This window comes from Microcebus murinus, chromosome 20 (genome assembly GCF_040939455.1).
Source record: "Microcebus murinus isolate Inina chromosome 20, M.murinus_Inina_mat1.0, whole genome shotgun sequence".
In the NCBI taxonomy this organism is placed as follows: Eukaryota; Metazoa; Chordata; class Mammalia; order Primates; family Cheirogaleidae; genus Microcebus; species Microcebus murinus.
The window spans coordinates 9,141,446-9,167,927 of record NC_134123.1 but is presented as its reverse complement, the minus strand read 5'-3'; the positions used below and the strand labels follow the sequence as shown (position 1 = coordinate 9,167,927).

At 41.0% G+C, this 26,482-nt stretch overlaps 1 long non-coding RNA gene across 1 annotated transcript in view; it reads left to right on the top strand.

The window, feature by feature from the left end:
* Positions 1-22,297, top strand: part of LOC105875517 (uncharacterized) — a 32,715-nt gene extending 10,418 nt beyond the window's left edge. The window contains exons 5-6 of the long non-coding RNA XR_012913673.1: positions 10,464-10,709; positions 21,960-22,297. This is a non-coding gene — a long non-coding RNA (uncharacterized LOC105875517). The remainder of the gene's footprint in view (positions 1-10,463; positions 10,710-21,959) is intronic.
* The last annotated feature ends 4,185 nt before the right edge of the window (positions 22,298-26,482 follow it).

Here is a 26,482-nt window from a genome sequence, read left to right as displayed (position 1 = left end):
AGAGTTAAAATGTATTATTATCCCTCTTTTTCACATAGGGAAACTGAGGCATAGAACATTTAACTTGCCCAAGGCCACACAATGAGTAATCAGTAGAGCCAGGCTTCAAACCAAGAAGGTTTGGCACACCCTAACACTCTGAGCTCTTGACTAATACGGTGTGCCTACAGAGTTTCCTTGCTTTCTTCTTTTTCTTTTAATTTGCCTTTCCTTATTAGTGAGTGTGAATGTGTTTTCACATATGTCTTGCTATTGCATTTCTTCTTTTGAAAATTGACCTGTTTATATCTTTTACTCATTTTCCTACAGTGTTGTCTCACCAAATTACAAAAAAAAAAAAAAAAAAATCTTTATTGATTATGGCCACTGACTCTTTGTTATACTTATCAAATATTTTTTCTCAGCCTATTGCTCATATTTTTTACTTTGTTATTTTAATATTAACAAGTTTTGCTTTATGGATTGGGGTATAAGAAGCCTTTCACCACCCTGAGATAACAAGTATATTTTCCTACATCTTTTTCTACTACTTTTAATTTTTTGGATGTTTTGATCTTAATCCATGTGGGATTTGTTTGGGTATGCTGTGTGACATAAAGATCAAGCCTTTTATTTCCAGTAACATACAGTTTCCTCATGTAAATTGTCCATTCTTTTTCCTCTATGGCTTGAAATATGATCTTTGTCTAATGCTATATTCCCCCTGTATCTGTCTCTGGATCCTAGTTCTTTTGGACTATTCCATTTGTCTAATCCTGAAGCATCACACTTTTTGTCATTATAAGATAAAAGTAAATTTAAGTCTTTTTAACATTTTGTAATTGCTCACTATCAGGTACTCAGCCTTAAATTTTAAAAGTAATATATATATATATATATAAGTTAACAAAACAAATAGTTTAGAAAAGCGTAAAGTTGTAGTAGACAGAATAATGATCTTCTAGAGATGTCCAGAGCCTTATCCCAGAACCTGTGAATTATACAACAAAGGGGAATGAAGCTTGCAGGATGGAATTGAAGTCCCCAATCTGATGACTTTAAAATAGGAAGATCATCCTAGATTATGCAGGCGAGTCCAGTGTAATCTCAAGGGCTCTGAAACGTAGAAGAGACAGGCAGAAGGCTCAGTGTCGGAGTGATCCGCTGCGGGAAAGACTCAACTGGGCGTTGCTTGCTTTGCGGCAGAGGGAGTGGACCGCAAGCCGAGGAATGTGGGCGGCCCCTAGCCACTGGGGAAGGCAAGAAGGCAGACACTCCTCTAGAGTCCCCCAGAAAAGAACAGAGCTCTACTGACACCTTGAGTTTTGCCCAGTGAAACCCAGTTCAGACTTCTAACCAGAAACATAAAATAAATTGATGTTGCTTAAACTGCCCAGTTTGTGGTACTTTGCCACAACAGCAATAAAAAACCAATACAATTTGGAAAGTAAGAATTCTTCTCCCCATTTTCGACTCCCCTCTCTATCCAGCTCCGGGTGCCCTCCTGATGGAAACAACTCTGAGCAAGGTTTTCTTTGGTGTGGGGGCCTTGGGGGGGATGGGAAATGTCTTTGTAGAATTGTGACTCAGCAGACATTTTTATAATGTCTTTTAGTATTTATTAAGGCAAGTATTTCTTTTTTCAAAAATAACTTTAACTTCTTACACACTTACTTTTTCAGATGAATATTAGAGTCAGTTTGCAAATTTCATTTTAACATTCCTTTAGGGTTTTGATTGGAAATACGTTGAATTTATCGATTAATTTAGGGGAAGGGATAATATTTTTCTAATCTTGATTCCTCATGATAAACAATAATAGTTAATAAATATTTATTGAATTAATGAATATGTGCTTTGTTTTGGGAGAAGAGGGGGAGTAAATTTGAATTCTTTTCTAAATATTTTGTATTTTCTTAAAATGGTCCATTTCACTTAGATTTTCAATTTATCATTATAGAGGTCTACATAATATTTTCATTTAAAAGTCTTCTCTGTATCTGTATCTACTCTCTTCATCCAAATGTGGTTTAATCTGGTTTCTCCACTTTTTTGGTCATACTTGCCAGAGTTTTATTTTATTCGTCTTTTCATTTAAAGAAAAGTTTGATCTCATTTTTATTTGTATGGGAGAAAAAGTAATACCTTTTCCTCTCCCATGGTGAGATTCATGGCTAAGACTTTTATAACAAAAGAAAGATTAACAAAAGAAAAGCTCAGAAAATGATTTAATGTAAGTTTTTTTTTTTTTTTTTTTTTTTTTTTTGAGACAGAGTCTCACTTTGTTGCCCAGGCTAGAGTGAGTGCCGTGGCGTCAGCCTAGCTCACAGCAACCTCAAACTCCTGGCTCAAGCAATCCTCCTGCCTCAGCCTCCCAAGTAGCTGGGACTACAGGCATGCGCCACCATGCCCGGCTTTTTTTTCTATATGTATTAGTTGGCCAATTAATTTCTTTCTATTTATAGTAGAGACGGGGTCTCGCTCTTGCTCAGGCTGGTTTCGAACTCCTGACCTCGAGCAATCCACCCGCCTCGGCCTCCCAGAGAGCTAGGATTACAGGCGTGAGCCACCGCGCCCGGCCTTAATGTAAGTTTTATATGACACAGATCCTTCAGAAAGAAGGCCCAAAGAAACAGGGAAATCTGTGTATTTTTAGGCTTAGGTTTGATGGAGAGTAGATAGACCTTGCAGAAGTATTAATGATTGGAGGATGAAAGTGTGTGGTCTACTGGTTATAAACTGGGGAGAATTTAGCAAGGCCTGTTTGTTCTGATTCCTCTTAACATCCCTGCGTGACATTCCTTCCTGCTGGCTGTAGGGTAGGATACCTGTCACATAAGAGTTTTCAAGGGAGAAGGGAGGGAAAAGTCAGAGAGTGACCTTCTGGGTTTCTTGTCCGCTTCAGACAAGAAGGGTGAGGGAAAAGGGAGAGGCTTTGTTTTTATATTTGCTTTGTCCCGTGTGCTCCATCAAATCCCATTATAGGCTATCAATATTTTCTAAACAGTTATATGTATCAGATGATAATTAATCAATTCTCTTTTAGGTATTTGGTTTTTCTTTTCTAAGGAACTCTCTCTAGGAAACTTATTTTTCTCCTTCTCCAGTTTGGATTGATTACTTTCTTGCTTTGCTACCTGGCTGTCATATTGAAACTTATTTTTCATGTTTTAATGTGTTTGACTCCCTATTTTCTTAGTTTTATGTCTTTCTCTTTCTTATCATTTTCATGGAGCACATCCTTCCATAGATTTCTAAATAAGTATATTTACATCTGAAAATTTCTGTACTGTCAGTATCACACTTTTTCAAAGCTCTGTCTTATACCTTGATGGTTCCTGTTTTGTAATAGCCTGTTCTTGTTTCATAGATACAGTACATTCTCCTTCTCTAATAATATAATTTTAAATACGATTGTCTTTTGTGCTCTGCATGGTTTCAGCTTCCTTCAGATCCCGTTTTTCTGTTTGTTTAGTCTTTCTCTTTTATGTTGGAATATCTCCTCAAATGTCTTGTGGCCATTAGCTATAATATTTAAGTTAAAGCTACTACTAAAAAGCTGGTTAGAGGCTCTGAGTCCATTTTTGGAGGCTGGATGAATTTCACTGGCATATAATCAGGGGACAAGCCAATCTTGGCTCAGGGGGCCCTTCAAACTTCTCAATCTGGAAGACTCTCTTTCTCTAGGTTTGGGTCTCAGGAGTTGAACTTTCTAATGTCCTATTTGAGAGGCATCACTTAGCTGCTGTCTGGAGCCTCCAATTTAGTTGCATAGGAGGAGGGTGGAGATCTGGGAGTTTGCTCTATACATGGACTTTCAGCCCTTCTTACTGTTAGCCCTCATTACCTGGCCCCCCTTTACCCAATACCTGGCTCCCCCAGTTTCTGAGCCTGTAGGTACCATGGGCTTTATTCTCATCATTGCATCCTTCTGCAGAATTTAGATTCTGGCTTCTCTCTTTAAAGCCAATTTGTCAGTTTTCTACCCACTTTCTGCCTTCTAGAATGGTTTTGGTTGCTTTTAAAATTATTTTTATATCTTTTATACAGGAATATCTTATTCATTTTGTTTTCTCTATGTACTTGTACTCTTTTTGTATTTCTGTGCAATAACTTTTGGGGGGTCTTTAGGAAAGACAGGAGATTAAATGCATATAGGTTTATGAGATGACCCCATCTTCCTTCTACCTTTTAGAAATTGCTTGAATGTCTGACCAGTCGACGACTTCTTTCTTGCTTACATGCCGCCATGGAAGAATTTGATTATTTTGTCCCCCAGCTGAAACTAGCAGCTCACAATATTAAGGAGAAAATCTACCACGCTTGCTTATTTCTGCCAGAAAAATATATTTTTTCAAATAGTACAAGACATTTTCCAGAACTTTTTGCTTTGAAAATTTTTATACTTACGGGCTGTGAAATCCTTACAGCTGAAGCATCTCAGAGGAGGTGGTTTTGGGGTGCATGAGGAGTGGGAGAAGAAAGAATGTGCCCAGGGAAAAGAGAACTAGTGCAGAGAAAATCATCTCACTGGGGTGAAATCCTGACGAAGCGTCTGGGTTGCGTCCCGCTGGCTTTCAGAGCTCAGGAAGCAAGGGCAGTCCTTGGGCTCAGAGAAAATGCCTGTTTTCTGAGTGTTTCCTGGCTGTGGTCCCCAACCCCTGGGCCACGGACCCGGCTGTGGAACTCCACCACCACCCCTCTGTCCGTGGAAAAATCGTCTTCTATGAAACTTAGGAAAGCAGGTGTGTGTGTGGGGGGGTGCACACAGCAGGGCGTGAGTAGCAGGTGAGCAAGCGAAGCCTTATCTGTATTTACAGCCGCTCCCCTCCCCAGGGCTCCCATCACCTCCCGTGGAAAAATTGTCTTCCACGAGACCAGTCCCTGGTGCCAAACAGCTTGGGGACCGCTGCTCCCTAGTGTTAAAAACATGCCACTTTGCTGTGAATGCACACCCCACTGTGTGCCACCGAGCCTCACTTCTGGGATGGAGGCGGAAGGCACCCCCAAATTCATCATCTTTCCCCTAAACAGCCTCTGCCTGATCTGAGTCCTCCCGGAGAAGGAGAGAGAGAAAGAATGCACAGGGGAACGCGGAAGACCTGGATGGCTTCAGACACAGGTAGTTTCTAAGCCTCCCTGACGACCTCCTGGGCGAGGTCGGGGCTGCCGGCCGGTGGCTGGCCTGATGGCTGTGGCCGTCATCCACACGGTTTACATGCATGTCCTCTCTCTTCTGCTGCTTTGTAATGCCTCAGATGCAGTTTCTACCCTGTTCTTGGGGTCCTACATATGCACCAAGCAGGTGCCTAATAAATGCTCATCTGTGGAGAAGACAGGGCAGCCCCAAAGGACAGACTCAGGAGTGGAGACTCAGACAGGTGTGAGTGGCTCAAAAGGGAGAATAAACAGTAGGTTTGTTTTTTTGGTCTTAACCTATGTTAAGTCAAAGGACCTAATGGGGCTAAATTTCTTAATTGCCTACCTGTAATCAGCGTACAACTGTGAATTTGTGCACCTATTAATAGCTGGAATTCCAAGAAAAGGGGCCATGTAGGGACTCTCTGTGGACAAAGCAAGTTGATTCATAATTTTAATAATGGGAGCTCACATTTATTGAGCATTTACTATGTGCTTATGTATGTATTTACATGTGTAGCACGTAGTATTTCATTTAATTCCTGTAAGGGAGTAGATTATCCCTATTATTTATACTTTTCCAGGTGGGGAAACTAAGGCTCAGAGAATATGAGTTGTCATTCAAGTTTATGGTGTTTGGGAATGAAAGAGCTAGAACTTGGACCCGGGCCCGTCTGACGCTAAAGCTTCTGTTGGCCCAGCCACGTCCTACCGTTTTCTCCCTCCACGTTTCAGCACCCCAGAGTCACCGGCTAGAGTCATGACATCTCAGAGGACAAACACATCGTGGAGGTCATCTGTCTGGTTCCACTCCACTGGGCAGCGAGGAGAAAGCGTGAGCCTAACATTCCCAGCCACCGACCATTTGCAGGGTGCGCGCTGTCGTCTGGCAGGGAATTCCTCGCCTGAAACGGCAGGACTAGCATCTGCCAAAGAGGAGCACCAAAGCTGGCCCCTGAATTATTTTTGGCAAACGTACACAGCCCTTTGTCTCCAGGAAAAAGGAAACTATATTCCGGAGTAACTTAAACAAATGCAGTTCTTAGCCTGAGAAAGACACCCCGGGACCTACTCTGACATGCATTTCTGACTTACAATTAATGTGAGACACCTAGCCTTCCTGTGGTCAGCTTTCCAAATCTCCTGTCGCCAGGCTTTGTGCTAAATACATCACCCCAGCTGCCCAAGGTTGCAGGCTCATAGAACCACGTGGAATCAAAACAGCAAGACGTGGTTCTAAGATTTACTGTATAGTCCCCATTGTCAATCTCCCCCACCCCACCCCCCAAGTTCCTCTGCTCCCACAGTTCCTGAGGTCTGAAAGGGTTTGAGGGCAGGGAAAATACCACTGAAGCACACAGATTTCACATCCTGGTGATGTTTTCGTAGCTGCCACATGTGGCCCAGTGTTAAGTAGCCGAACATTTCTGCTTGCTGGCAGCCACAGTCAGCCCTCACCTCCCGTGGAGCACATTCTGACTTCAAACGGAACACGGGGGAGGGTTACGACTTATGCTGCCTGAATTCATTTTCCGTCTTTGTGCTTTCTGGTTATTAGAGCCACACAGGAGACAGAAGGCCAGAGGAATCTGAGAGGTCTCTTCAGATAAGGTGCTAGAAACCCTGATATTTGAATGAGAGATTGCATTTTCCTAGATTGCATTTCCTTTTTTTTTTTTTTTTTTAAGCATTACTAAATATAATTTCGATTGAGAAGGTCCGTATATCCCACGCACTAAGTATGCTGAATCCGTTAAGGAAGCCCTTGCTATGTATAAAAGCTCATCCCTTTGCATCTTCCAGGAAGAAAGCAGTCACTTGGAGCATCTGTACTGGTGGCAGGCAAAGCCAGCCCGAGAAGGCGCCGCTCACAGCACGGCATAAGAAATATGCCATTTGCAAACCCTCACTGTGCGTGGCTGGAAGTCACGAATGAGGCTGGAATAAATACAAGCCGGCTAGACACCCCCTGATCTGGGAACCCTTAATGGTGTCTAGCCTGCCGAATTGTTTTCTTTTGACTGTTACAGTCTCTAGAACTAAAGAGGGACTTCCAAATTTTCTAGATCGTTTTTCTCTATTGAAAATAAACCAACATAATTCTTATTTTACTTTTACATTTTGGCTGAACGTTTCAAGTCATAGAATAATTGACTTTTTTTTTTTTATAATTTGCAAACTCTTGGCAGAATTTTTAGCACAGTAGAATAGGTGACTGCATTGAGCCAACATAATTCAATCAACTTAATAAAGATGTTATTATAATTTACTAGACTGAATGGATGATAATGGACTGATTTTTATTTTAAAATGTAGTCAGTCAACAGGAATTTACCGCACGTCACTGCGTGTGAGGAGCTGTGCTGGACACCCTGGGCATCATGTGGTTGGAACATTCGGGACCCTATTCCTGTTCTCGCTGCAGCGATCACTCTGGGGCTCGGGTGCGACTTGGTGGCGGCGGTCTTGGGCAGAAAGGGGCTGGACCTCAGAGCACCTGCCCTTTGAGTTTGCGCAAAGGTGGTTCAGGGCTTGGTTTGAGTCAGCCTCTCTCTGTCGCTGTCTCTGTCCCTGTCTCTCTCCCCCTTGCCACCCCTGGGAGAGAGAGTGGCTAGAGCTGAGCTGGAGGTTTCTCTGCGTCAAGCTGTTTGGCTCAATTAAGCCCAGATTCTTAAACTTCTTAGCACCTTTCTTTAGACAACTGGGGTTGGCACTTTGGCAGTAAATGCTAATGGTTAGTCACTTGGAGTGGCTTCCCCGGTGGCATCACAGCGGGAGGGAGGCCAGCTGGCTGGCGCAGCAGCACCGACTCACTGGTGCAGCCCCAGTGTAGGAACGAGCTGGGTAGGGCATTACGGGCTAAGCGTGCCCCTCGAGGCCTAGCGTGGGGCTCGGTGTGCAACACGACCTAGTCTACAGTCACGTTCTGCGGTGCTCGGGGTTAGGACTTCAGCATGTGCCTTTGGTTTGGGTGGTGGGAGGGAGTGGGGGGACACGACACAGCCCCTAACGGTGTTAATGCCTCCAACAATTTTTGCAGGGAGGGTAACTGTCATTATCACCATTTTACAGATAATGAAACAGAGGTTCATAGAAGCTGAGTTATTTGCTCATTTATACAGCAAGCCTAGCATGCCATTCCTATGCTCTGCATTTCTTATTCAGCTGTGCATGTCAGAGAGAAAATTTAAAGTTTAGAAAGGCCCATGGAAATGTCCAGATTCCTTTCAAAGAAGGTGTACATAGCAAAATTACTAAAGGGGCTTCTGCCCCCTATCAGCTGTGTGACCCCACCCAGGTTACTTCACCTCTCTGGCCCTTGGTTTTCTCATTTATAAAATGAGAATATTCATAATACCTGCCTTCTAGGGCCTTTCAGGGGGATGTCCTTATAACAGTGTCTGCACATAGATACGCAATGTAGGGTAGTAACTATTTATTACATATGATTATTGTTATCTGAGGAGGATGCATTTTCAGAATAGCACAAAGCCATTGTTATTTCATTTTAGCATTCGAAAGTATTGTTAGATGCTACTTACTTGGATCTCTATATAATCACAGTTTTAAACATTACAATTTTCAGCGTGTTATGTCATTTTACATTGGCCACATGTTAGAGGGCAGTGTAAGATGTGGAAAGGGATTCAGTTCACTGGCTGAATGTGTGTCATGAGTGAGACACAACGCTAGCATCGGACCAGGAGCACCGATTCTAACACGTGCTGGGCGTACCAGCATGTTTTCCCTGGAGTTAGGTGACACGGTAGCTTTGAGATAATTTTCTGGAGAGTCCTAAAAGACGTAGAGATGATGATTTTATTTCCTAAAAAGTAATTTTCACACGTGTCCACCACGAAAAGGCAATCGCTCTGCTCTGCTGAGTCCACCATGTGGAACGGCGGCCCATGGCTTACCTTTCCAAACAAGCCCTTCTGTTCTCCCGGGCATTTGTTTTGAAGAACAAATTGAGGTAAAATCAAGTGAATTAGGGAATATTAGAAATGCTTTATCTATTCTTAGGTGACTGTATAATCTATATATTTGGTTATTATTTTGTAAGTATATTTTTAATTTGGAAAAAAATAATTGAAATATAGGGTCTAAATTAGATAAATTATTTTGATAAACATGCAAGGCAAACTTTGTATTTTCTTATTACAAATTATTCCTAGTAGGAGGTCGCAACTGAAAATATACAACTCTTGAAAAGGTGTATTTTTGCCATTAATGAGACGCTTAAGGGAAGATACAAAATTAACCTATTTCAGTGCGTCTTTTGCAGTCACTGAAAAAAACGCATAGTGGGCAGTGGTAGGTAGTACATTTCTAGAGCATCAGATTCTAGAAGGCAGTGCAGGGCTGCCCGTGTAGAGTCCCACGGGGTAAGTGGCATTGGACGGTGGAGTGAGAAAGCACCACTGTGTTTGCAGGCACAGTGCTAAAAGGGCGGGGACAATACAGGCAGAAAACCAGGAAACAGGAATGTGACATGGTTATATCACCTACTCCCAGAGTTGCCACGTAATATTCTTAATTCTTTGTCTTCCTCCCTGCACCCCAGGAGTTAAAGATTAATTACATCACATTTAATCATATATTATCTGACTCTTACATTATACTTGGATTGAACATATTTAACCAAACTAAGAGCAACTTTATCATGTGGGGGTTATACAAATGATAGCAAAACAAATTAGAGGAATGTACTATTTTTAAAAAACAATAGACACTTCTATTATCATCACAATGAAAAAAGTCAAGTCGAGTTTATGGTTCATGTAGAACAATACATGAACGTGTAGAACAATACATGTGGTTGGAATTTCCTGTCTTTCCTTGGCTGCTGGTGGAGTCCAGGGAAGGTAGGATACACCTCTGTGCAGGTGTCTCATTGGAATGTGACCGCCTAGCAGTGGCGACCAGGCCGTTCTGAGTTGGCTCCCACTGCCCAGTGACAGCCCGAGGCGCTCCTGAGTGTCATATCCCAGGGCCGAGTCTTCTCTCGCTGATAAATAGGGGTGCTGACGGGCACGCTAGCTCACACGTTGCAGTGCTTCACCCCTCCAAGGCCTGGTGTCCCCACAGTTTAAGAAGCCTCTCTGATGGCTCGACAAATGGGGAGTTACTAAGTAACTGGCTTCAGTGAGAATAATTGACACCATTTCTACCATGTCTTGGGTGTCTACTGTGCACTGTGCCCTTCACTTGCATTTTCATTTAATCCTTGCAGCAACACGGCGAGGTGGGTAGTGTCCTCACTTTACAGACAAGGACACTGAATGTGGCAAAGACAATTCTATGTGCTGTGCAAGTCCCATTTGGGTTTCTTCTTTGGCACGCAGGAAGACTGCACTTCCCTGTGCCATCACGGTTGGCTTGAGACCACGCAACTAGTTCTGGCCAGCAGTGGATGCAATGGAGTGCACCGCTTCCAGACTGAGTTGGAAGAGTGGGTGTGAGTGCTCCACACTCTCTCTCCCTCATGTGTTGAGCTGGCATTGCCACTAAAGACAAGCAACCCAGACTGCTAAGTCATCCCATGGAGGAAAGCCACCCTGGAGAATCACCCAATCCACAGAGGACTTCATGTGAGTAAAAGAAACCCGTATTTTATCTAACCACTGATGTTTTGAGGTTTATTTGTTACTGAAGCATAGCCCCTTCTTTCTGACTAATACACTGAGTCTGAGAGAGAAGAAGTGAACTGTCGTGACTTCATTCGTAGATGGTGGCCTACAAGCCCCACTCAGACGTGTGACAATAAAGCACCGTTTCTACTACTATCTCTTTGGCTAGAACATAGAGTGGGGCTAAAGTTCAGAATGCAACATTTAATGTCCCTAGAGTATGGGACATTACACAGTTATTTTCTTAGTCTTCTTACTCCTCCCCAGAGGAAGAGTGTTGGTGGCAGGATTAATGAATGTCTAGATGGTATTTATCCCCCACTCTTTTTTTAAAAACCAAACCAGGTATGAGTAACTTGGGAAGCAAAAGTAGTGACCTGCTTGGAGGATGGTGACCAGATGACCCACTCTTCTTTTCCCAAAGAGTAGATGTTCCGATTTGAGCCACCCGTCCGCACTCACAGGCTGGATTCATCTTATGACCAATGGCTCAGTGGGGTCAAGGGAAGAGTCAGAACCTTGGACTAGAGAAATCATACGTAAGGTCCACGTGGGCCTGGACTGATAAAATTGTAATTCCCCCAGAATGTTTACACAATTCCAAAAGAAAGGTATCATACTGATTATATGTTAGAACCAGAAAGAGGGCTCTGCAGCCCAGAATGGGCTATGCCAACTTTTTATGTAGTTCTTCGCAAAGATTTGGTGATTTATAATGAGTATTCATTCATTTGGTTATTTTTAATGTTTCCAGTTGTTGAAAAAAAAAAAGATCTATAAAGTATGCAACTTGCCCTGCCAGAGCACCGTCTTAATGGTGAATCAGACAAGCGAACAATTAAGACGCAGCATGATAGACACCGTGGTCCATAGAGACAGGCGTCGAGTGCTGCAGCTGGGTTGGGTGTGGGACATTCAGGAAGCTCTTCCCACACGAGCAGCCCCTGGGCAGAGTCTCGAAGTCCAGCTAGTCCAGGCAAAGAGCTGTGTATGAAATTACAAAGTTGGTGTCATTCTGACCCAACCTAGGGCGGCTAATCCCTACCCTTGGGACATTGATTCTCTAGGGCGGCTAATCCCTACCCTTGGGACATTGAGCCCATACAATCAATCCATGGCTATATCTCAGGGGTTCTGCAAAACTCTCAAAATTGGACCCAGAATTTTGTGTGCAGCTAAGTTTTTCTTATACTTTCAGCAGATTCTCAAAGGTTTCCAAGACATCTGAAAATGTTGTCACCACTGGCTCTCGATGACACAGCCGTTCTTTGGGAGGTCACGCTACTTTGTGGTTGGGAAATGCACCCACTTGCAGAGATAAGGTGGTGAAGATGAGCTCACGGAGAATAATTTCACTCCAAAGAGTCTCCCCTAATGCTAGTATACCTGGGACTGAATTAAACAAAATGGCTTGTGATTTCAAAAGCCAGGGCATTGCTTGCCCACAATATATACACGTACACATACACTCACCACATTTCTAGAAAATTCAAAAGATAGAGATAAACCTGTGATAAAAATTAAAAGGCTTTCTTTCCACTTGTTACCCTTTCTGCTAACTGCTCTGTCTCTCTCCCCAAAGGTAATCACTACTAGCTGGTTCTTATATTTCCACGAAAAACAAAAATGAATCACATACCTGTGTGTGTGTGTGTGTGTGTATTTTTATTTAATCTCAAGAGATCAAGTTGTACACTGCTCTGAACGCTGCTTTTCTTCTCCGTATCTCTGAATAACTGGTAGATCCCAGAGATCGTTCCGTATCCAGCACGTGCTGGTCTAGCTGATTCTTTGCATGGCCGAGGTGATCTTCCTTGTTTGTTGCACGGCCACAGGGTGGGTTGGGAGGGAGTGTCCAGCCAAAAAGCATGATGCTTTTTGAGGTTGCATCCACATGTCTATTTACAGACAATGTTGCACTGCCTATTCCTATCCATCCAGTTTAGATACTTTAGCAAGTATTTTCCTGGGTTAAATTCCTAGCATGGAATTGCTGGGTCAAAGGGTATGTGCATTCGCAATTTTGACAGATATTTCCACATTGCCCGTCTGAACAGTTGAACCACTATAATCTTACACACAATGGATGAGAGTGCCTAGTTCTGCACACAGTTGGTATTATCAAATATTTTAATTTATGCCAACATAACGGGTAAGACTTATTTTGTCATAGTTGTTTTGATTTGTATGTCTTTAATTGTGAATGAGGTTGAGCACCATTTCGTATGTTTTTTCACTATTTGTATTTTTTCCTTCTATTCATACCCTTGCCCCATTTTCCCACTGGATGTGTCTTTTTCCAACTGAACTATATAAACTCTTTGTCAATTAAGAGAACGAGCCCTCATAATAATGCATTGTGAATATTTTTCCTGATTTAGCCTTTGTCTTTGCTTACAGTATTTTGGACCATGTTAAATTTTTTAATTGATATGTATTGAAATTTATGAAAACACCCAGGACATTTGTTGAGAGTTGGATTAGATCTCAAGATCCCTTCAAGTTTAAAGATGACTCTATATAAATACTAGCAACCACAAAACCTAAAAGAATGAACATCTAATTGTAAATTTTTGCTGACTGTAGTGGGTGGGTGAAGGCCACTTCTGTTCTCTGGACCTTTCCAAGGATTCTCCCATCTCTCTTATCCACTCTTGTAGCAGTTAAATAATTGATACAACAATCAAGATATGATTTTTAAAATGTCTTTATTATTGTTATAGATGTCCTATGGTTCACTACAGTGATTAAATTTTACAAATCCAGGCTCTAGCACCATGCCTTGCGCTCAAAAATGTGCTGATGAGTCTAAGAATGTTTGGGGTAAAAGGAAAGTGACTGAGGAGGAGATGGACCTCCCTAGAAATCTTGTAGAGCTCAAAGACTTTCTCAGATTTCTTCAGGGGGAGGAGGAGGAAATAAGAAATCTGAATGAAGACTTAGGAAATTACTTTGAGATAGCCTTCAAATAATTTATGATGTAATTTTAAACTTTTTCTAAAACCTAGGTAATCATACTTGTTAAGTGTTTACAGCTATAAAACTTAAACGATTAAGGAGAATCAGTCATCTAAATTACAGAACTTCTCAAAACCTTGAAGTGCCTACAAACCTCCTGGGGACCTTGTTAAAATGCAAATTCTGACTTGGTTGAGATTCTGCATTTCTAACAAGCTGCTTGACCCCACAGGCTCCAACACAATCCCAAACATTTTTCTCTCCGCCTACTCTCTTCTGCCTGCTTTCTTCTCTCTTTCCATCCTTCTCTTTCTCTGGACACATGATACGATGGTATTTATGTGTATCTATACACACACGTTAGATGTGTCTTCACATTTCTGCTTTCTAAAACATTAATTAAGAAATAGGCCATGGTTACAGAAATCACAAGGTATATCGTGAAAAACCATTGGGTGCAAAGGCAAAACGTTGACAAATTGATAGTCTTTTGCTTGGTCACGCCTGATTTAAGGAAATGAACCCAAAATAGGCTATGTGAATTAGAAATTGACTTCAACCACATTTAAATTGTTCTCCTTTAAAATATTGGCAGTTGAATGTGTAAACCAATATTTATTTTTTAATCAACAGTTTGTGGCAAATGGTTTATAAACAAAAGAAATGGGTGGTGGGGGGGAACGCTTCAAAATGTTTCCAGTAATCGAAATGGAAATAGGATATTTTATTTCTTTAAATAGCAGACATGAGCTTCCACTAAAATCCATCTCACTCTGGGAAGAGCAAAATGTATGAAAAACTCACCATTGTATAAAAGTCCAAGGCCAGCACTTCTCTGCCAGAGATCATAATAAATATTTTTCTATGGAAAGAAGTTGAAGACCCAGCTACATTAAGGGGGAATCTATTAACAGGATAATTGTATAGAGAGGACCCTTTAAGAAAAGCTTCCAAAATTCCATTATCTTAACTGTCACTCGCCACTTGGAGTTGTCTTGGTGCTGTGTGTTTTCATGAATTGCCCAAGCTGTTTGTTTTTCTTTTATCAGTCATCACCCTGTCAGCTGGGCCATTCAAAACAATTTCTGGCAGCTCATCGGGGGAGTTCAGAGCTTGAATAGGACCCTATCAACTCCCACACCTCATTGTGTGAAACTGTTTACCAGCATTGCCTTTTTCTGTAAATATTACAAGCACAGCCCTGAAAGGAGAGATGTGTGAAAACAAAATGGCCTAACCTTGTAGCAGTCAGCTGAGAAGGCAGATCTGGGTTGATGGAGACAGTTTACAAGTCCTCGAGTTTCATTTATTCGGCTGAATAAAACCCAGTCACTGGTCTTGAAGTTTTGTGTGTGCTGGCTAATTAGACAACATTTAATTTGACTTCACATTTGTGTCAGTTGGGTGAAAATGAGACTTTGTAATTAGGGAGTACAGATCGGATTTCTGTCACAATTCTACGCCCTCACTCTAATTTAATGCACACTTTTCCAGTGTTTTCGCCACTGTCTTTTATGCTTGACTGGTGGCAAGGTGGCCCACATTACACAACCAACAGCAAATGGACTCAGTCTTCTGGACTGAGTTTCTGCCAGATTCACCCATCGCAAGTAATTTTCTATTTGAAATCAATGTCAGCAAGTCTCTGTTGAAGCTAGTATCACCAACCTGCAAATGGTATGATTTTATTTTTAGTCTCTATTTTTGTCAAAATTACATATGCACAGATTTTTAAGTGTTAAATACTTCTAGCTCCCCCCCATCCCATTTCCCCCTCTCTAAAGGCAACCAGTGTTTTGATTCATGCAGAAAATAGTTTCACTGTGAAAAAGATACTGATTCAATTTGCCTGTTTTTGAATGTTACATAAATGGAATCATATTGTGACTTCCTTCTTTCACTTACCATTAAGATGGGTTGTTTTTTTTACTTTTTTTTTTTTACTCCTTTTTAGAAAATCAAGGTATAATTTACATACAACAGATGGAATGGATTGATTTTAAATGTATATTTCAATAAGTTTTAATCCATGAATTCACCCATACGACTGCACACCAATCAAGATAGGGAACATTTCATTTCCATCACCCCAGAAAGTTCCTCATACACCTTCTCAGTCATTCCTCTCTAGGAGGTGGTCACTCTTCTTATTTCAATCATCATAGGTTAAATTTACCCCCTCTAGAACTTTCTGTAAATGGAATCATGGAGTAGGTACTCTTTTGTGTCAGGCTTTTTTTTGCTCCAATTGCTGGTTTTGAGAGTTCATGCAGAAGTGTGTTCCTTTATACTGCCAAGCAGTATTTCATTGTATGAGAACACTACTGTTCATGTATAAATTCACTTGTTCATGGCCATTCCTGTTGTTTTGAGTTGTTGACTATTGGATTCTCTTCTTATGATTGATTTGTAGGAGTTCTTGTGTATTTCAGTTAACAAATGCCTTGTCAGAAATGACTTGTCATTTAATTTCCTTAATGGTGTGGTTGATGAGCAGAAATTTTAAATTTTGATTATGCCCAACCTGTGATTTTTTTAATTTATGACTAATTGTGTGTGCATGTGCATGTGCACATACTCATGTCCGTGTTGAAAATCAATTGACCATACATATGTTGCTCTATTTCAGGACTGTCTATCTGTTTCATTGACTTGTTTGTCTATCTCATGCAAATAATAATGTCTTAATTATTGTTGCTCTGTAGTAAGTGTTGAAAGCAGGAAGTATATGTTCTCCAAATTTGTTCTTTTTCTGGTTCTTTTGACTCTTCTTCATCTTTTGCATTTTTATAATACATTTTACAATCAGCTTGTTCATTTCTACTAAAAATTCTCCTGGAATTTTGTTTGGGATAGCACTGAATCTATAGATCAATTTGGGAAGAACTGACACTTTAGCATTGCTAAATCTTCCAATCAATAAGCATAATATATGCTTTAATTATTATATTTAATATCTTTCTAAAATATATAATAGTTTTCAGAATACAAGTCTTTTGTTGAATTTGTTTTTAAGTAGTTTATGTTTTTGCTGCTATTATACATGGAATTGCTTTTTAATTTCATTTTCTAATATTTTTCTGATAAACAAATGGAAATATAATTAATTTTGTATATTGACCCTGATTCCTATGACTTTGCTAAATTTACTTTTAGTTCTAGTAGGAATTTTTTTGTAGATTCCTTAGGATGTTATATATATATATATCATCATGTAGTGTACAAAAAAGATAGTTTTGCTTCTTTCTTTTTAATACGCATGCCTGTATTTTGTTCTTATATTGTTATGTTAGCTGGGATGTCCAGTATAATGTTGCAAAAAGGTGAGGAGAGTGGGCATCTTGCTTCTGAACTCAGAGATAAAGCATTCAATATTTCACCATTAAGAATGACATTTGCTATTAGGTTTTTGTATATGCTCTTTATCAGATTGATGAAATTCCTTTCCTAGTTTCTTGAGAATTCTTTTTTATTACTATTATAAATGGGTATAAAATTTTTTCAAAAATGTGTTTGTTTCAATGAGATTTTTTTTCTCTTTGATTCTGTTAATGTGATGAATTACTACTATTGATTCTCTAATGTGAAACCAAACTTGCAAATGTGGCATAAATTCTACTTATTAATAACATTTATCTTATTCATATAAAGCTGAATCTGATTTTCTAACACTTTGTTGAGGACTTTGCATCTTTATTCATACAGGGTATTGGTTTATAATTTTCTTTTCCTATAATGTCCTTGTCAAGTTTTAGTATCTAGGGTCATGCTGGCTTCATAAAACAGCTCGGAAAATATTTTCTTCTGTTTTCTTAAAGAGTTTGTGTAAGACTGGTATTAGTTTTTTCCTTAAGCCTTTGATAGAATTTGAGAGTTAAGCCATCTGGTCTTGGAGTTTTCTTTGTTGAAAGATTTTTAATTATAAATTCAAATTTGAAAATAGATATAGGGCTATTTGAATTTTTCTATTTCTTCTTGCTAATTTTGGTAAGATATACTTTTCAAGGAATTTGTCCATTTGCTCTAAGCTGTTGAATTTACAGGTATAAAATCATTAATTGCTTTGTCTTCCTAGAGACTAGAATTCACTATCATTATGTAATAACTCTCTTTATCACTGATAATTTTTCTTGTCTGAAGCCTACTTTTACATTGATAAAGCTACTTCAGCTTTCTTTTGAGTAATGTCTGTATGGTATATCTTTTTACTTTATCCTTTTACTTTTAACCTACTATGTTTTTATATTTAAAAGAGTATTTTTGTAGACAGCATATAGTTGAGTCTTGCTTTTTATCTAATCTAAAAATTTCTATCTTTTTATTAGTGTGGTTTACATTTAATGTGATTATTGCTATGATTGAATTAAAATCTACCATCTAATCATCTGTTTTCTATTTGCTCTGTCCTTTGTTTCTTTTTTCTTCTCTTTTGGCCCCTTTTTGATTAATTGAGCATTTTTTTAATGATTCAATGTTATCTATACTATTGAATTAACATGTGTACCTCTTTTGAAAAAAAATTAGTAGTTGCTGTAGGGTGTACCATACACATCTTATCTGCTCAAAGTCTACTTTCAAATAATATTGTTCTGTTTCATGTCTAGAATAAAGATGATAAATTCCCAATTCCATCGTCCCATTCTTGTTCTATTGTTGCCACATATTTACTCTTACATATGCTATAGATACACAATGCTTCCATTTTTGTTTTAGATAGTTATCTTTTAGAGCAATTAAAAGTAATAAAACATGAATTTTATGTTTACCATTTCTAGTGTTCTTAATCTCTTTCTGTGGATTCAAGTTCCTGTCTGCTATTACATTCCTTCTGCCTGAACAACTTTCTTTAGAAATTCTCACAGCCTGAGTGTTAACTGGCAATGTATTCTCTTAGATTTTTTTTTTGTTGTTGCTTTTTTTTGTTTTGGGTCTGGGAAAGCTTTTATTTCTCCTTCCTTTTTGGAGGATATTTTTGCTGGGTATAGAATTCTGAATTGACAGGTTTTTGTTGTTGTCATTCAGCAACAAAGACACCATTCTATTATCTACTGACTTGCATAGTTTCTGATGAGAAATACACTGTAATTCTTCCCTCTAGTTTTTAATTTCTCTGTTTGGAATGTGTCCTTTATCACTAGATGTCTTCATAATTTTCTCATTGTCTCTGGTTTTCAGCAGTTAGAATATGATATGCCTGTGGTGTGGGGCATTCTTTTGAGAGAGGGGCATTTACTCTGTTTGATGTTCATTGAGTGTCTTAGAACTGGGGCTTAGTATCTGTCATTCATGTTGGAAAATTCTTAGGTATTATTTCTTCTTATCTTTTCTTCCTGGGATGCCAGTTACACATAGGTTAGATCTTTCGTTATTGTCCCATGTCTCATATCTCCTGAATGCTCTGTTGTTTTTTCCTTCCAAATTCCATTCTTCCAACTGATCTATAATCAATGCCAGAACTGCCGGAAGTCCAGCTTCCGTATGTGCGAGGATCGTGCTGAAGAAACTCTGTTGCTATTGTCGTCTCTCTTATTCTCCAAATCTTTGAGGGTTTATCCCTTTACAAGTTTGTTTTCTGCCATTTTAGTGGTCTTGAAAGGGAGTGAAAGTAAATGCATTTGTGCAATCTGCCATCTTTACCTGAAATCAAATTTGAATTTTATTAATTAAGCTTAGTAGTGGTAAGAACTAAACTTCCTATTTATCTTTGAGATTAAATTAATTTATTGTATCTTATTTTCTCATTTTAAAAGACTTTTGCATTCTCAGAAATGAGTCACAAATAATAATGACTAACATGTATTATATACTTATCATGTTCTGGTGTGGTAAATGCTGTTCTTGCATTAATTTATTTAATTCTTACAACAATTTTACTGCATAGACACTCTTATTACCATCATTTTTACAAATCAGGATAAACTGAGGCACAGAAAGATTAAGTAATTTGTCCAAAGATGTAGAAATAGAAAATGATGGAACCTAGATTCTTACTTTACTTTTTTTTTTTTTTTTTTTTTGAGTCAGAGTCTCACTCTGTTGCCCAGGCTAGAGTGCTGTGACATCAGCCTAGCTCACAGCAACCTCAAACTCGTGGGCTCAAGCAATCCTATTACCTCAGCCTCCTGAGTAGCTGGGACTACAGGCATGCACCATCATGCCCGGCTAATTTTTTTTCTATGTATTTTTAGTTGGCCAATTAATTTCTTTCTATTGTTTAGTAGAGATGGGGTCTCACTCTTGCTCAGGCTGGTTTCAAACTCCTGACCTTGAGCGATCCTTCTACCTCAGCCTCCCAGAGTGCTAGGATTACAGGCGTGAGCCATTGTGCCCAGCTGGAACCTAGATTCTTAACCACTATGTTTTAACTGCCTTCAACAAATGGGGAGATGACATGTTTTAGGCAATAGCTTTGCTTTTGTTCTGTCATCCTTCATACGTTAATGTGACCTGTCCAAGAATCTTAATCTATAAATCAGCAAGCACATATTTAGCACCCATGATGTGCACAGAGTTGTTCTGTACACCATGGAGATATAAAGAAATACGGCAGGACAATTTCCTTTAAGGAACTCACAGTCTCCAAAGAGAAGGCCCCACAAATCTGGTAATAAGCAATTATGGTACAGAGCAGCATCAACAGTCAGAAAAAGGAAAGCTCAGTCTGATCTAGGTGCTCACAAACCATGGAAAACATATTAAAAATAATGGTGGTTATTCAAGAGTTTCCTTAGTCTTTGGATTACCTGCATTTTCACGCCTCCACCTACCTCCTTTCTTGCACCCTAATTCTTAGCTATTCTACTGTTTATAAATACTTCTTCCACAGAGCAAACTAAAGGGATTGCTTTAAGCGCCAAAGGTCTTTATGAAAGCTTAAAGTGGGAAGAATGTCAAGTTCTTGGTCACAGTGAGACCGAGAAGGTTGTAGTTGATCCATTCTCCCTACCTGGCAGTTCTGCAGGGTTTAGGGTCTACTAGATGGATGCACTCATGGCTGATGCCCCTCGCTCCCCAGTGCAGAACCTGGCAGACAATGTGCACTCAATAAATATTTATTGGATGGAGAATGAATCATCTGACAGTACCTAGATTGATGCAGAAGGAATTCTAAATACTATACATCAATCTATCTCAAGGGTAGATTCTAGGCAAAACTAACAGTAAAAATAGGGCAATTTTTCTGGAAAAACTTGATAATGTAGCTGTTGGGCCATGTATTTTGGAGACACACAAACCTAGGATCTAGTCCCATCCCTGCCACTTACCAGCAAGCTGTGTCGTCTCAGGAAAAGTGCTTAACTTCTCAGAGTCTCCGTGTCCTGGTCTTTAAATTCAGAGCAGTAATATATCATAGGTTTGTTATAAGGCTTAAATAAAATATTCCACATCAAGAGCTTGTCTCATGACCGACTAACTACAGGAGTGCTCAACAAATGGTAAATAATGATTGCTAGACAGAGATTTTATGAGTTGAAGCTGTGGCCCTTTGGATCTTTAAAGATTCTTGACAAAAATGAGGAAATGTAAAACAGATGTGTCTCTATGCTCCCTATATTTTTCTTGTCTTGCTTTAGGAATTTTGAGTGACATCTGTTTGGCTCTATGGGTTTGTAGAAAAGATGGGATGGGTAGGGGGTAGAAATCCTTTACCCTTTAGAGCAATGCCCTCTAGCAAGGATGTGCGTATGCTATAGGGGACAGAGGTTCACCCTATCAGCTGGGGACGAAAGCAGCCAGAGACAATGGAATATGGCACAGTAATGAGTTCTCATTTGTCAGGTGTCAGCTTGCTGATATGGTCTAAGGATAGGCGTTCAACGATTCTCAGAAATCGGTAATGACAATGTCACTGGCACGACAGCGCCTCTCACAGTTTTCATGGCACTTCCACACGCCGTTTGTTTTCATTCCGCCACACTGTTGCAAGGAGCCTGAAATAAGTATTATCATTCCCATTTTATAGATGAGTAAACACATCCTGAGGAGTGAGCTGAGTGTTCCCAAGGTCTCTCAGCTACTCAGTAATTGACCTGGGGCTCGAAACCCAAGTCCACACTCTGGGTTCGTTATTTTTGTCCAGTGAACGAAGCAGCCTGTTTCTTCTATGGAATCCATCTATTTTTATTATTGAGTTGCTTGCACACATTCTAGACCCTGAAGAATGTGTGTTTATGAGATAATTCTGTACTCAGCTGCAATAGCTGAAAGAGGCAACCTGTGTTTTAACCTTACGTCTCTTTTTTGGTCCAACAGGAGACAAAACTTCTCATCCTGAGACACTAGATCTTTGATGATGGCAATAAGGAAACATCCACGCCCCTGGTTAAAAGAGCCAAGACTGCAAGCACTGCTGGCTGCCTAGAAGGGGCTGTGCTTATTTTCGGAGAAGCACAAGGCTGGGGTCGCTGCAGTTACCCCAAGGAAGGTCCGAGGCTGCTGAACAGAGAGACTTGGGACAGACAGCAGTGGGACCCTCGAAGGTGAAACCTCAGCAGCAGATGAGGTATTGCTGAATGGTTCCTGATTATGGACTCCTCTTCCTCTCTCTCCACTTACATTCCAAGCTGTTACCCTGAATAAATCATACCATGTCTAATTAATGTACTACTCAACTTTGATTTGTTCCGAAAGGGGAAAAATATGTTGATACCCCTGCCAACAGAATAGGAACTATGCCTAGAGCGGAATATCCATCATGATAACATGAATCTCACCATTCCCAAAGTGAGTGATTATTATATAGGCAGCCTATCTTCATGGCTTGGTATTTATCCTTCATGAGTTTCCAGGTGACAATGTATTTGCAGAAGAACTCTCAGAAACCATCCTTAAGATTATTGTCAAATTCCTTAATAAAGATTCGGAAGCCAAACACGCTGGGCTAAATGCAAAAAGACAACCGGTAGGCAACAGTCCGATCGCCCCCTCCTGAAGTCTTAACTGCTGGCAGTGCTAACGTGTGACACCCTGGAGTAGCTGCTGTCCGTCCCCTCTCTCCCCTTCTGAGGGCAGCCCCCACACCGCAGTCTTGTCCTACCCTGAGGCTGTCTTGTGTATCTCCTCATGTACAAGGGTTTTGCACACACTCGTGCCCTCTGATGAGATGATACTAGTAATGATAACCACAATGGGATGTCACAACCATTAAGGCACGCTCTTTAAATAATCTCATTTTGTTCCGACAACAATTAGAAATGGGAAGAACCATCCCATTTTACACATATTGAAACAAGGGCTTGGATAGGTCAAGTCCCTTGTCCGAGGTCACACGGCTACCAAGTGGCAAGGTGGGGACTTGAACCTAGTTCTATCTGCCTCCAACTCAAAGCCCTTAAACTCCATGCTCATGGTCCCAGTACGGAGATACTGGCTTCCCTGAGGGAACTATCGGAGGCTGGAAAATATGGGCCTGAGAGAACTTTTAAATATGAAATGATAACTCTTTGCCTACTGAGATTCTTATCTTTAAAAACCCAGAGGAAGACCATATTTATATATTTATTCAACATTCATGTACAATATTTACATTTACAAAATGCTTTTAGAGTGTAACAGAATGGGCAGAAATTTTTATTTGGGCATATAATTGTCTTTTCTTTCATATTCATTTATTCCTTTGATTTATGTAATATGTTCTCCACTTGGTCTTCTGAGATTATGTACAATGGTAACAAATCAAAAATAATATTAATAAAAGATTATTTTGTATCACTCACAGGGAAAACTGACTAGGGCCATACATGTCTCTGTTTGTAAATGATTATACCAGAGAACATAATGTGGTCCCCAGAATACTGTCTGTAGTACTTACTATGATGCTTAAAAATATGTTTAGCTCCTATTTCTCAGTGTGTGTGTGTGTGAGAGAGAGAGGGAGAGAGACAGAGACAGAGACAGATACACAGAGAGAGACAGATACAGAGAGAGAGACAGAGAAAGAGAGAGAGACAGAGAAAGAGAGAGAGACAGAGAATGAGGGGTACCGAGCCTGCCCTGGCCCCAGATCTAAATGACTCCCTGTCACCATGTACCCTAGCACTCTCTTTTACATTTTCCTTAGCACAGAATAATCTAGGCAAAAAAACCTCGAGTTCCAGGATTCCGAGAGAATTGATTAAAAAGATACACCGATAAGCAAACATTTTGTCAGTTTTGAGTGGCTATGGTCTGCTTTAAGATGAATCTTTTAAAGGATCTCTTTGGGGGAAAGTGCTCTCGGGGTTTATGGAAGGCACGCAGGCGATGGCCAGAGGCAAAGGTCGCTTCATAGGTTTTAAATGACTATGTGTGTCACCAGTAGATTGGAAGATTATTCTCAAAAAATGATTCTCATCGTTAATTTTTTTTCTGTAAAAATTGCCGATGGGGTGCCCAGTGAAACCGCGGTTAGAAAGGTGAGCGTGGAGGCACGCAGGCGGAGGGGGCTAGTGGGGAAGGCAGGCTGGTTGAGTGCTTCTCAGCCCGGCGCACGTCGTTAATAATGACACGTCCTGCCAACCAGGGCCACCTGAATCGGGACCTTTCGGGTAGGGGGAGCCCAGGCACTAGTATTTTAAAAAATGTGCCAGGAGGTCAGGTGTGCAGCCAGGGGTGAGAGCCCTGGATCAAAAGGCACCTCCCTGTCCTTTCCTGAGAAAAGCGAGTGATCAAGGTGGCAGTCGCCAGCAGCCCCTGCTTTCTCCAGGCCCGCCAGGCTAAAGGACATCATTGTCACTCAGATCCGACTGAACTTAGAGCTCAGGATCCCGTTCTCTACCTGTCGGTGGTTTCTGGAACCAGTCTTGCTGTCTTCCCTGTGTCCAGTGAGCTTGGCCCCGCCACCATGGGCTCCACCTCGTCCTTGGAACCCGCAGGGTTGCTGGGCTCCTGTCTCGATTTCCTGATTCTGCTTCAGCTGCATCCCTGGACCCCACCCCAAACCTCAGCCTGTGTGTCTAGTGGCTGACCGCTCTGGCTTGGCTCCTGTCACGTCTTCTCCAGGGAACGAAGGCCTTGTTCCTCACGTCCCGAGCCACCAGCCAGGGTCCTGCTTCCAACAGGAGGGGACACACGGAATCACAGTGGAGTCTCCCTCCTGAGTCGCCCCAGCCTGGAAACCCCTCCTGCTATCAGATCCTCTGACAGGTTGATCTCCTTGAACTTGGGCCCTGCAGAAAAGCTTTTTGTCACTTTGATTTGTGGAGAGATAAACTCCACCTCTTTGGCAAGAGGCCATGCCAAGTCACGTGTCAAGGGGCCTGCATACAAGGGGAGGGGTGAAACATAGGAGCCATGAGTGCAATTGGTCAACCACAGATTGGAGGCAAATAACAGAAGCAGTGATTGAGCATTTCTAGGAAAGAAGCAAAAATTGGGGGAACATCAGCTATACAGGGAGTTTGATTTGATCTGAGATCAAAATAAGTTGTGCCTGGTGACCACATAATAATCACGTGGTCATGAAGTGTCCAAGAGTTTGGCAACTCAAATGTGACTTGAGAAAGGTGCACAAAAAATTTAGCGATGTTGATACTCAAAACTTTGGAGGGTTTGAACCCAGAAAGCAAATGGGCTTGCATGAGATCCTGGACGAGACTGGTGGGCTACTTGCAGAGCTGCCTTCGCCCAGGAAGGGAGCCGGGAGCCAGGGCTACGGCGCCTGCAGTTGGGGATATTGGAAGCCCCCGTGGATCTGGTGGCTCTGCGTGCGATCTGTTCATCGTTTCACTTCTGCCCAAGAGCTTCCACTCTCCAAATCTCCTCCTCTCCTGGCGCCTGGGTGGATTGTACTTCCCTGGCCCTGTGAAATGTAAGTGGAGGTGTCATATAGCACTTCCTTGCTGAAGGCCATTAAGAAGCACCGCTCCATTGGATGTTCTGTTTCCCTCCCCAGTGAACTGTGAACCTCAATGTTGACGTTGTGACATCAAAAGACAGTGGCACCGTGGGTCCCTGAGCGACTAAACTGGGCACAGCCACCTGCCGGCCCACACTGGAGACGTAGCATGAAGGAGACACAGGCCTTTATTGTACCAAGTCCCTGAGCACTGGGGGTTGTTTCCATGGCCACAAAGCCCAGCCTAGCCTGACCTTGCCCATGACCATGCTCCCATTAACTCTTGGGGACTTTATGTAAGTAGGTAGACTCCAGGCAATAGAGAATAAAATACAACAAATATTTGTTGACTTCCTAACTCTATACCAGGCGCTGTGCTAGATGCTGTGCCTACTACCAACCTTTAGAACAGTGTGGTCAGTGCAGTTTGATTTCTATATTGTACATGAGGACAGAGAGCTCCGAAGGGGTTAAATTGCTTGCCCAAAACTCACATACCTATTACATGTCAGAGCTGGGATCGGAACTCAGGTCCACCTGACTTCCTTCGAAGCCTGTGTTCTTTTCCCATAACGTAAACAGACAAGTAGCGAGCTTTTAACCCCTTGTAACCTGTTAGCATTTTCCTCCTAAACATAATCCCTTTAGAATAATTTTTAGTTAGATCAGTCTGTTCGTAGCTATTATTATTAGAATTATTTTGCTCTTTCATTTCACCCAGATTTGTTTTTGCGGACCTTTGCCCCATGAGGTGCTACAAATCCATGTGTTTGTTTAAACTCCAACGAAACATGCTCATGTTTGTTTTAAGGTGGAATATCATCACCAGGCTAGCTGGAAATGCCTTCGCTATGGCCACAGTTCCCCCCGTATGGTAAGGATGTTGGAAAGAAACAGAATGAGAGGGGAAAGGAGTAGGTTTATTTATGAAAAAGGGGAGCATGAAAGCCACACTCAATTC